Source organism: Ptiloglossa arizonensis, chromosome 1 (genome assembly GCF_051014685.1).
Source record: "Ptiloglossa arizonensis isolate GNS036 chromosome 1, iyPtiAriz1_principal, whole genome shotgun sequence".
Taxonomy (NCBI): Eukaryota; Metazoa; Arthropoda; class Insecta; order Hymenoptera; family Colletidae; genus Ptiloglossa; species Ptiloglossa arizonensis.
Genome location: NC_135048.1, coordinates 6,378,824 through 6,392,482, shown reverse-complemented (window position 1 = coordinate 6,392,482; position 13,659 = coordinate 6,378,824).

The following is a 13,659-nucleotide window of genomic DNA, read 5'->3' as shown; positions in this document are numbered from 1 at the left end:
ATATAACAAGACTATATACGTACATGCTTTTTTTTCAATTGATATTTTAAAAATATATATATATATTTATATTTATATTTATATTTTTATTTATATATATTTATATTTTAAACGTTTTGTGAATATATAACAACGATAAACATGGTACAAAATATAACAAGATTTTATATTTGCACATACAGTCTTTTCAATTGATATTTTAAACGTTTCGTGAATACATAACAGCGATAAATGTAGTATAAAATATAACAAGACTTTATATACATACATACACTTTTTTCAATTGATATTTGAAACGTTTTATACCGTACAGTTTTGGCTGTAAATTTTCGCGATGTTTTATGGGAAAAATGTGTTATATAAACTTGAAAATGTCTCATATTAAATTATGATATATTGGATGAAAAGGTTCTAGGTAAAAATGCTCTGTTCACATTGTGTAGTACTTTCGACAATTATGTTTCCTTTTTATGTGTTTTTCCTTAATGGAAATTTTATGACGGTAACGTGAAATTTTGTGCGGCTATTTTGTTTGTTTCATGGTTATGCATTTATTTTATATCTCGTATAAATTTAATAATAATGGTTATGCATTTATTTTATATCTCGTATAAATTTAATAATAATCTGTTTACATTACCGCGATAAACATCGTAAAAATTATAAAGGAAACAGGTATACGTGCTTTTTCTTTAAATGAAACCTCATACAACATTGTTGTATAATTTTTACGGAATTGTGATTGTATTTTTCATTTGAAATAATCAGCACGATTAAAATGATAAAACATGTTAAACATTCGTTTCATTAAAACCTTTGACACCTTGTGGTAAATATTTTGTGATATCTTGGTTGTATTTCTCATTTGAGAGTTATAATAAAAGACGTTTGTTGAACATAACTTAAATATTTTTACTGGCAACCGATTCCATGTTTAAACATGTCGATTCTAGTAAAATAATATACCATAAAATAAATAAAGGATAGAAGTTGATTATAAGGGGAACTGATAAAAAATATATTTGGAATACTTGACACCGATACAAACTAAAAATTAAATATTAAATTCAACTAATTTCAAAGAATGTCATTGTACAGAATATGTGATACATAAATATAAAATAGTTCATGAAACGAGTGTGTATGGACTAAAGAAATTGTTTCTTTTGTTTAAAGAAATGGTTAATTATTAATTTTTTACACAATAACACTTTTTATACAATATAAGTGACATGTGAGACTGTTGGAAAAAATTTTCTTTTCCCTCGGAGAAATCGATAGTACGCACATGTATAATAAGAACAATAAAAAGTAACGTTACAAAACAGTTTCATGAAAAATGTATAGAAAATTGCACGTACATATCGTTAATTTTTTTCTGAAATTTCGGAGCAAACTGTTACCGGTGCCCCGGTTAATTTCTAATTTTCGAGCAATTTAATACGTCGCATAAATTGAAAAATACCTTACACGCGCAACGAAAGTACGTTCCCGATAACCTCAGGTTTATAATAAATAATTATCGGCAAAGATATTGGAAATGTTTATGCGTCTTCGACTGACTCCGTATCTCTGTCCTTAATCGACAATCGTTTCTTTCGTCAAATTTTTCTCGATCGATTGGAATTTAAACTTCACAATGCGCGCAGCCCATACAAAACAGCTCAAAATCTTTCGTGTGGATTGATCTTACACAAAACAAGATAATTCGAAGCAATCTCGACAGAGTGTAAGAAGCTGGACGCGTAAACACGTCCCCCAAGATAATTCGGCAAGACAGATAGAGATTTGAATGGAAAATTGTCGGGCAGCGGATTAATCATCAGTTTACAGTGGCAGTGACAGTGTGGATAGTAACACCGACTTCACAGACAAACGCATCATGATAACGCGTATTCTCGAGTCACTAGTGAGCTGCAAAATTAAACGATACTAGATATTGTATATAGTACCTCGACGTTACCATTATGCATTCGTTTATGTGCAGTTGCAGAGTGCAATTGCATTTTGTAATTGAAAATATAAATATCGATGATCTGAAACTATATTTAACTTTACCTTATAAATGTTTCACGACGAAACTTTGAAATGTATAAAAATGATTAGATTCAACGTTTGTTGCAAATGTAAACGACGTGGGGGAAATTTAATAAAAAGATTTACCTTTTAACGCGCTTATTAGAAACGAATTGTATTTACAGAAGAACGCAAAACGGTCGATGATATTTATCATTCTCAAGAAATGTTCTCGAAGATCGTACAAAATTATGATTTTTCTTTTATTTACAACTTTCTTCTGTTTTCAATCATCCGGCTCCATTTGCGCGAGACACCCTGTACTCGATACACAGTGTTCTCTCCTAACGTCTATACCAAATGAGCAGCGCGTTACCATCATTCTATCCTATCATCAATAGTGTAATCATTAATTTACTGTTACTTTGTTTACAAAGGGTTTCAAGCCACTCTTGGTTCGCCGCAATTACTACCAATTACCAATCACCGCGTTTAAATTCGAGCAACGTCAGCCCACTCGAAAATGACACTGTGTATAATCTGTGTATTCTTTTGCCGGTCAACGCGTTATTAACATATTCCGGCAGCCGGATAGGGGTCCCTACCGGAAATGGATTGTATGCCACAGTTTGTGACGCGCTCGAGCGTCTCTGTCATCCAGAATATTGTTTTGATAATGTGCGTGATGCGCGCTTACGCCAGCAATCAACAAACACAATATTGACACTGAATTGATGACACCGATCCACGTTTGTAAATAGAGGAGATTCTTCAATAATTTCGTGGCTCAAGATATATACACGGTACAAGTAAAAAAAAAAAGTAAAAATTAAACGTGTTTAGTATTAAAATACTCAATACGTGGAACAGTTTTATTTTTTCGTTTAAACTTCGGTGGGAGGGAGTGGATTTGAATTGTAATTACGATCTTCACGAAACAAAACAAAAAGATCTCCAATAATTGAATAAAAAAGAATGTAATTCAATATAACTGGTCTCGATTTTTAGAATTTTTGTTTAAATCGGTTTTAGGATGTAGCAATCTTATAATACAGTCACTGAAATAGTTGTGCAATGTTGTTATAACTCTGATGAAATTGAAAAAAATAATCTCTAATAATACTCTTCGACAAATTGAAAATTTTGTCTGCCTTTCAATAACCATTGGGCAATCCTTGTGAATCCTTGCTTCCTAAACAAACATTCCAGAAGCTGAATTGCTGTATCAGTCACAATTTTGAAAATTTAACGAATTTTTGTTACAATCCAGGATTTTCGATTAAATGAGATATTAAATGAAAAGTAAAAAGAGATCGTCAGAAGGTTCTTATCGGTCTTAAAAGATAGAGAAGAGTTTTTTTGAATATAGTGGTATATAATTTATTAATTGTTTAAAAAATTGCCCTCATTGTTTTCGTATTTTTACAGAAAGTTCTGGCACGAAAACCTTACCCAGGATGAGATTTTGTAAATATTTGCGTTTTGACGCGATGTGATTCGTTGTTCGCTTGTTTCGATTAAGCAGGGCCGAAGCTATGCATAACTAACATCGATTATGACGTTCAATGGGGCACCCACCTAGTGTAACGATTTTTAATTTTTTTTTTTAAGACTGCAGTGTTCTGTCGCTTTTCTTCGTATATTTCTTTTCCTACCAATTACCAATATATGAAGTACTTTTTAATCAATTTCTATTAACAAAAATTTAACTAAAAATTGTTATTTCTAAACTTTTTAAACTATTACAACTAAAAAGAAAGGTATTTAAAATTAAACCAGTATCGAGAGAAAATTTCCACAACGAAGAGGTAGAAAACCTCAAGTTTTTAAAAGCGATCGAGTCACAGTTCAAAATTGTTGTAAAATAATCGAGTGGCTAATAATTCTCTATTTTTCAAGACCAATCAAAACGTTCTACTCTTTTCAATTTTCATGTAATGTCTCGTTTCTCTCGAAAATCCTGGGTTCTCAAAAAAAGTTCCTGGTGTTTCTCGAAAACAACTTTCAAAATTCAGTGATTATTAAAAGGCAAACTATGTGTCGAAATTTGCAATATTTTGAATTTTCGCTTAAATCGAAGAATCTATAATATTCTATAATATCACTGCTTTAAAAACTATAATATTCTTTCTTATCGTGTAATTGTGATCGGGAAAGTGTACTTTGAGCAACAAGTAAAATTTGAACGAATAAAACTATCGTGAAAATACTATCTAATTTCGATAACTATCGAACTATTTAGAAGTATGTTTTCCTAGGAAAAAAAATACCTTTTTTATCGCTGGACAGTTGTAGTGTGTTCTTATCGACGTCGAGGGCCGTTAGCCGAAAATCAAACATGAAATGAGAAAGTGTTTAAACGCCTTAGGTTACTTTAAAACGACAGGATTAAATTGTCGAGTACCCTAGTCTAGTTCAGAGATAAGGTAACGAACAATTTTCCTCGAATTCTCCGTGCTGGAGTTTGCCTAAATAAATTTAGCCTGGACACTATACCGCGTCACTATTTATGTTAACTTTGTAACCTTCCCTGAGTTGAATTCAATTGAACAGAAATTGAGCAGTAAAGGCAGTGGAAAGTTTATATTTATTTTCAAAGATAGCAAACCTGGCCGAAGCAACAAATTTGACAATAATTACAGAATGGAAACATTATTATTTTTGAAAATAAATATATAAATTTCCAATTGTTTTTTCCTTTCCATAAATATATTTATTAAAATATTATGGAATATTGAAAACTTTCAAACGTTGAAAACTTTGGAAACGAAAATATTTAAAACGTATGCCAGGTAGTTACTATCAAAATTCTCCTCTCGATTTTAAGTTTGGTCTGGTTTCCGTAAAAAATGAGAGACTGTTCAATAAACTAATCGTTTCGTAATCTATTTTTAAGTATCGAAGGATTCACTTTTTTGGCACTTTGTACTAAAGTGAAGAAAGAAGATCTTGCATTTCATAGTTAAATAATTAGTCTTACAATTATTTAGTTTCAATTTACTTTAGAATATTCGTAAATTGTAATAAAATTTGTAACATCTCAGTAAAATTCTACACGTTGAATGAACTAAAAGGTACATAAAACTGAAAGCGTAAAGAGAATTATGTACTCGGCTAATGTTGTAAAAATCGAATAAAAGTCGAAAGATTAAAGGATCTAGGAAAGATTAAAGGAAGCAAAAGGCAATAAATTTCATGGCATAAAAATGACTTCACGCAAGTGTACTTTTCAACAAAGCTTCACTTTCAAACACCTCGAAACCCTTGTTACGTGGTTTCAAATTGTTCCTTTGCATCTGATCAGCTAACGCAAGTTATCAGTGGGCTTGTCGTTCACAAACGCGACCGCTCCCATTTTCTTTCGCCCTTTAAACTTGACACAAGGATAACTGCGTTGGAGCTTGTCTACCGACAAGTAATCAAAGGTACAAAGGGTCGAGTGGTTGTTTGTTTGTGATCCTCTCGAAAACACGAACAGGGGATCCGCAACACGATTTTCAACGGTACGTTCAAGCTTCCTTTGATCTTGGGACAAGCTGCTTGCCACGGAAATCCAGAAAGAGGAGAACCATTTCAACCTAGAAAATACATATCGTCGAAGAAACGCGTAGAATTGATCACCGTCGAAATTGAATAATCCGATTCCTTCAAACTTTCAAACATTTACGGTACAAAATATATCTGTTATTGAATGATGTTATTAGCGACAAGATGTTAAAAAATATAAACTTGACAAGATGTTGAGAAATATAAACTTGACAAGATTTAAAAAAATATAAACTTGACAAGATTTAAAAAAATATAAACTTGACAAGATGTTAAGAAATATAAACTTGACAAGATTTAAAAAAATATAAACTCGACAAGATGTTAAGAAATATAAACTTGACAAGATTTAAAAAAATATAAACTTGACAAGATGTTAAGAAATATAAACTTGACAAGATTTAAAAAAATATAAACTTGACAAGATTTAAAAAAATATAAACTTGACAAGATTTAAAAAAATATAAACTTGACAAGATGTTAAGAAATATAAACTTGACAAGATTTAAAAAAATATAAACTCGACAAGATGTTAAGAAATATAAACTTGACAAGATTTAAAAAAATATGAACTTGACAAGATGTTAAGAAATATAAACTTGATAAGATTTAAAAAAATATAAACTTGACAAGATGTTAAAAAATATTCGGTTGTTCGGAAAGTTTCGTTTTTTTTTTTTCATGAAAATGAAACACGATCTTTTCAGAGTGAATAAACATTTTATTAAATTATATATTCTCCATTTTGGAAAACGAAATGATTTTCCGAACAACCTAATATAAAAAGAATCATATGCCGAAAATGAGTTGTTTTCTTGTAAAAGATTCTAAGAATTTCGACCAATCGATCGTGAAAGGTAGCAACACGATTTTCCCACATTTTCTCCTATTACTGTACCGCGCAAGAAACATTGGATTAAAGAAATTTAATCTTATTAGAAGTAGAGAACACTTATTCGAACAAAATATTCACACGGTAATAAATGTAATAGCAATATGTTTTTATTACATACAAATACACACTAATAAGAGAAAATAATTAGAAAGAAAAATAACGAATAATACGAAAAGATATTATCAGCTGTGGTATAAAAGGAGAGAAATTCATAAAAAATTGCTCTGTTATTAAAATCAACTTTGATTTAAAGAATAAATATTTTTGTTCATTTATAAAATCTGAAATGATTCATCGTTGGAAGAAATTTTAATTCCGGAGTGTCTTTATCAACAAAGCTTTGCTTTTTTAAAGTGGAAAAATCATACAGCATTTTAATATTAAACAAATTTACTACATTATTTACTTTATTTCAGATTCAAAACTATTAGTAGTAGTAGTTGTTGTAATAGTAGTAGTACTTTTTAACTTTTCATTATCTCGTTATTATCCTATACTTATCTTATATTTCTTTAAGTAGCGATTGTTCGAAAAAATAGTTTCTAACATAGTATTATTACGTCTGTCATTGATTATACAGACCATTTAATTGTAAGTCGCATAATTAAAATTACCAGAAGAATAAAAATGAATTTTCGAAAAAATATTCTACGTAATTATTAGGCCCGTGTATTGTGCAGTCGGCCCTGATTTAATCACGCACTCATCGCGTGCACTCGTTGCATTCGTTAGCCCGTCTCATTGGACGAACTTGGGTTTTCCCGAATCTTGAAGTCGTGTTTCAACTAAACTGATCTTACAAAGATGTTGACGAGTTTCTTTAAACAGTGTATGGCATGGTATCTTCTAACACGGATATTTTTCTAGAAAACGCATTTCTGCCATTGTTAGTTTTCTATAACAGTTCATTGTTGTGTCATAGCTCAATGTTCATTGATCGTGTCAATATGTAACGAGCATAGGTTTTCCACCTAAGCATGGTAACAAGATAACGCTTTGTTATGAAGCGCTTGCGGAAGTGGAGACTGAAGTATTCACTTCTGTAGTGTTTACTTCCGTAAACATCAACGGAAGAAATAGTAAATTAATTGGTTATTTTTACATCACATGAACTACGAGCCGAGTAAATCGCGCTCGTCAACCGAAACAAAAAATTGTATATAATTCCGAGAATATTTATTGTTTATCAATTCCTTTGGACAAATACTTTTTGCTAAACAGGTCGACGTCGCGTTATATGCGCGCGCATCGTACAAGTGCGATAAAAATATAGCGCGTGGAGGGAGAGGGAAGTTACTTCTAAACTGCACCGGTATAGCAACTGAAGTTAGAGTGGGGAAAACGCTTTGCTCTCAAAAGGCTCTCCGGGCGATCTGATTGGTCGAAACTTTGGTGATCCTGTTTGAGAAAACGACTCGTTTGCGAGACACGGTTCCTTTGTAATTTGTTATCCTCTGGTTCGAGTAGAATACATTGAAATGAAAAGAAATTCTCTCCTTGAATATCGAAATCAAGGTGTACGTTGCGTTAATTCTAAATCGATTTAGATATTTGATTTCGTCTATAAAAGCCATCATCATCATTCTCTTTACACATTGTAGAAGTAATGAATGGGTAAACTGCCTTGGCTACACTGGACTCTCGACTCCATTTTTTATTTTTCCACGAAACAACGATTATGATAACATAATGTTATCACTTCTAAGCAGGTTACGCGATTTGTCAGTAACATTGATAGCTTGCTAATATCGCGGCCAGTTGCTTCGATTGAATTTTATTGAATGCAATGTGACATAAGAAATGAATCCAACGAAGGAATTTGTATAAGGTTAGGGTGACCTTTTATTTCGATTTTCTTTAGATGAGCTATATTTTTCGAGATTTTATAAGATTTTACAAATTTTATGGAGATTATAAATGGATTTCTGAACAATCTAGAGAAATTATTTACAAAAGAACGAACAACGGTAGCGATACACTGTGTAAGATACAGTTTACTCGTGAGTTATGAAGCATAGTTGTCGAATTTTAAATATGTATTTAAAATCGACGGAATTATGTTTTCATTTTGCATTGGTTCAAATATTTCTTATTATCTACGATACTATATAAGCTGTCGTCGACAATTTAGCGCTGTTATGTTTTGCAGAATTTATATTCTGTATTTGATTTTTAATGTATCGCGTTATCTATTGCAGAATACGAATATTTTTAAACATTATAGCAATACCTCGAAGCTAGTATATAATGTTTGTAGCGGCAGAATAATTACTAATTAATGGTGAAATTATGTGAAGAGCTATTGACACTTTCCCTTGTTTAATATTTTCTGTTTTAATAAAGACAGTAATATACAGATTTTTAATGTAACCTCGTAGAAACATTTATTGAAAAATCGCAATGAGAAACAATTTTTATACTTCGCTTTTAACACACAAAGTTGCAATATTCTTGTATATAATATAATATTGTAATGAACAACAATTTTGAAAAGTTCATTTTTTTTAAGAAAAATATAATATATATTAATTAGGACAAATTTTCTTATGAATTTTCAATATTAGTTTTTGTGCAAAAATATGTTTCCATTTTATCTTCGATGCATTATTCTATGTTTGATTGATCAGTAAATTTTACAAGTTCAGATAACGCTAAAAGTTTATTCAAATATACAATTATCGTCTTGTGGCATTTATCGACAAAAGAATTTGACAATACGATTATTACTGTCCGTCTCAATAAGTCGTACCTAAAATATCAATATTATTTAATATCAAGTACTGATGCATTATAGTTTTTTTTCCATAGATTAATTAATAACAAACAATTCCATAAAAACTCCTACAAAGGTCGGATCACAACATTTCCTTCTTTTGAAAAACTTCTTATCATCTAATATTTATGCAATTTATCAAATTTATTTAACTGTGAACAGATGAAATTATTTTTAATTATATATAAATTAATTGAAGCCCTTTCCTTATTGACAGTCGCGTGATATAAACAAATGACACAAAGAATTGTAACGAAATCCATAATCGTTGTTTAAGAAATATTTTGGACTTGGTAGATTAAAATTATATATGTAGAAAGTATTTTTTTTTATTATAGAACAAAAGAATACAGTAAATTCCGGTTCTAACAATGAGTAATAAAGTATAGCAACAACGAGCGAGTCTCGTATTGCATACACTTGATAGTCAACTTAAAGGCCGTGTCACACGCGTGTCGGTATGTTGATTATTGATACAAAATAAAAAAGTTATATTTTTCATTATAGATTTATGAAAGTATTATCATTAGATTGGCAAGATTTTCCTAGTGAAAATGAGTCCAAACACAGTATTATTCGGTAATGCACGTATTTGCAGAATTCAAAAGTATTTCTTTTTAATAATAATTAAAATTAATTCGAATAAGATCGTATTCGGATTCATTTCCATGGGAAAAACCTCACCAATCCATTGACAATACTGTCGTAACGATACAACACAAAGTATAACAATTATAATTTTCATTAGTAGCTGAAAGTTTTTATTTTTATTTATACAGCTACTGGTCCTGTAGGTTAATGAGTTGCGTCAAAAAAATGTATATGGTACTAGGAATGATTTTGTTACTTGAAACCGGGGTAACATTTATCACATGAAAGCGAGGATCAGTGTTACTAGTATTTTGTAATAGATCCTAACCTAAATGCAACAGAATGTTTGAAGAATTCGGAAGAAACTCAACATTGAAAAAAATATCTTGATAGTAGAAAAAAGGGAAAATTACAAATTGATATAAGATCAATGCTTCAGTACCAAGACAATTACTTCGTGTTCACAAACGTATGTATAAGAGCAAATTACTTAATTGTAACATTAAGATTTCGTTTATTTGAAAGAAGATTTCAGACAGAAAATCGCCTCTTTGATAATTAGACCACGGCGCGTTTCGCGTATTCATTCCTTTCCAGCGAAAAACAAACTTAAAAAGACATCGTAAATAAAATAATTAATGAAATGAATTTTTCTACCCTTCCTCTCACACTCTGAAATGTGATGTCCTTTTTTCTTTATTACCACACAACAGGCTTGTCGAGTTCGTTTTTCAGAATTTAACACTGATGCAACAGAATGGATAAAAGAATTTCCTCAATACGTTTGAATGTTTTCTCATCCGAAGTGCGAAAATTGGAATTTTGTTTTCATCATCGAGGATCGTATTCGTTTGCAAAAGTATACGTGACAAATTTTTTCAAATGCATTTCACAGCATCAATGAAACGAGCGTTGAAAGTTTACTTAATTTTATTTTTAGTTTTCGACAGTAACCCTTTTCGCAAGTTTTATTACTCGGACGTGACGCTTCTCTTAAGTTCATAATTTCCCTTTAGTTCGTGAAAAATCTTTAATTTGGAACTGCATGTTTAACAAGAGCTTAGAGGGGAGCCCGCAGATGTACGTATCGCCGTGAATCGTTGAACTTTACGTAATGCGTCGCGACATTTCCAGTCAGCAATTTATATTGATCGAAGAACATCCAAGAATGCGGGAGTTTTTGTTGTCTCGAGTATCAGCAGCGTTCAGTACGTGATAGTATGCAGAGTAGTGTTTACATTGTTTCTATTATCCTCCGCGTATTTTTCCTGTAATACACTGAATCATTTCACTGCATACAAAGATATAAAAAAGTAGGAAACGATTCAGTCTGTTCCTTCTTCGACTTGTTTATAGGATCACTTCGATAAGGGTGGTAGAGAATTTCAGGAATTATGAGTCATTGGAATGATCTGATGAAGTAAACTTCTTCAACAGACGATACTAATAATTTGATACTAACCCTAAAACGAGGGTGAACATAATTTTCTTCATGTTCAACGATTTCTTTGTTCGTTGAGCTGGCAATTATGGAATAACTTGAAATTATGTAATAATTTATGAAACAGAGTTGTCAAGACAGATTGACTACGACTGAAGAATGTTAAGAATTTACTGATTATAACTAGCCGAGTATTACTATCTCATTAGTTAAAACTCGTTGGTTATGATTGACTGATTACTGCTAGTTGACTGTAATTAACAAACAAATTTATATGTTGGCTGTGAAAATTGAGTATTCAGGCAATGCAAATTTAAAAATACTGTCTATAACTAATTGACTAATTTTACTATTAAGTATATACAGTTAACAGTAATTTATGAAAATAGACTACACACATACAGATAGTCACTTAGAATCATTGTAAGGATGATTGTTTAAAACCGCCAACTAAAGGCTATTAATTATAATTCACTAACTGATTGAGTTTGACTATTTCAAACACTACAAGAATTTCTTTGATTTATAGAATTTCATTCTATAGTTTTACAAAATAAAACATTCACAATTTTTAATCCATAGTTTTCTTCGTAAATTATTGATAAACAATATTTTTTCTATATTTACCGTTAACCGACAATTTCGCATCACTATCCTGGCAGGGTTCTTAAAATTTGACTGATATTGGCTCCGATTTTATTCCGATTGCGATACATCCAACTGACGTCATTGCCCGCATAAATTTTTGCAAACGATATCGAGCAGTGACGTAATCGGATATTCGTGATTCGCATATTCAAGTGAAATTCTACATGTTATATACGCGTGACAAACGTGTGATCTGACTGCACCGTACTGCAAGTCCTTCAGAAAAAAAATATATATGTATATCAATTTCATATTTGTATTATTCATTGTATTATTCATTCAGAAATGATTTATATAATTTCATATTTGTATTATTAATTTTATTTCATATTTTTTGCGTTACTTATTCCATTACACTTTAAGATAATAATAATAGTCGTTTAATATGTCAAAAATGAAAATATACATGACAAAAGAGACGTGAATAGTAAATAAAATATTTCAAATAATAAATTATGCAAATACAAATAAATACATGTGATTGTAATTATTTATTTATTTATTTTGCTTTTTATTTATATTTTTATTGCACTCTATTAAATCAATATCATACAGAATTTAACATACGAAAAGAAATCGTGAGAGATAAAAATAACAATACAAAAAGGAATACACAAGCGAAACTTATAATGAAGATTCATGAATGAATTGGATTAGTCTGGAGGATAAATGTTTCGCAAGAAGTACTTTGTAGCTCATGCGAACGAATAAAGAGTGAGAAATGATCGAATCTGGCCAAGTAGAAGTTTGAATAGCTGGGGTAAATTTTATGAGAAAGTAACTTAATAGAAATGATCTGACAGATGAATACATGAATAATAAATCAAGCAAGAGTAATATAAAAATTATTTGTTATCAAAGTATGGAAAAAATTGTATGCATAACGATTACTTATAAAATGAAAAATGTTCAAGTTGAAAACCTCTTAGGATGACAAACAAAAAACATTTTTGTTTAAGTATTTTCAAGCCAAAAAATGTTTAATTTGAATAATTTTTCAAATGAGAAATTTCACTAGTTAAATGTTTATAAATAAAAAGAAACAAATGTTTTGAATTAGAAATTGTTGAGGTAAAAGTTCTTTAACTTGTAAAATTCTCAAGTTGAATATGCTTCAAGGCTAGAAGATTTTTAAATCGTGTTTCTTATGGCGATAAATTAAGAAATTTGAATATAGTCAATTCGGATTCTCCTCGATCTGATCATCGTTGAGATTTAAAGTTTGTGTAGGTAATAAATAAATTAGCCACGACAAATTTTCTTTATCAATAATTATTTCATGGTAGTGGTTAGGGTTATAATTTAATGAACGTTGCTTCACATCGAACTTTAATGACGTTCCCTGGAAGGGTTGAATAACATGGACGGGATTCAATGAAATCAACAACATCTAATAGGTGATCGTAAATTATTGTCAGCTTAGAAGCTGCGTTAACAAAGAATTTCTACATCGCTTAACACCTAAAACTGGCTTTGATACAAAATTCAGCATTATTCGAATAATTTCGAGTAAACGTTCCGAGTAAATTGATTATTTAAATAACATTTTTTGTTCGAGTAATTTGTTTTGAGAATAATTATTTGTCATCGAAATAAATTATTTTATTCGTGTTACTGGAATAATTCTTTATTTGTTCGAGTAAGTGTTGATTTAGAGTGTTCCTAAAGTTTTTAGGTACACTATTAGCTATAAATACGAGAAAACTGAATTTATTGATTACGTACCAACTAACCTCTGCTATCATACAT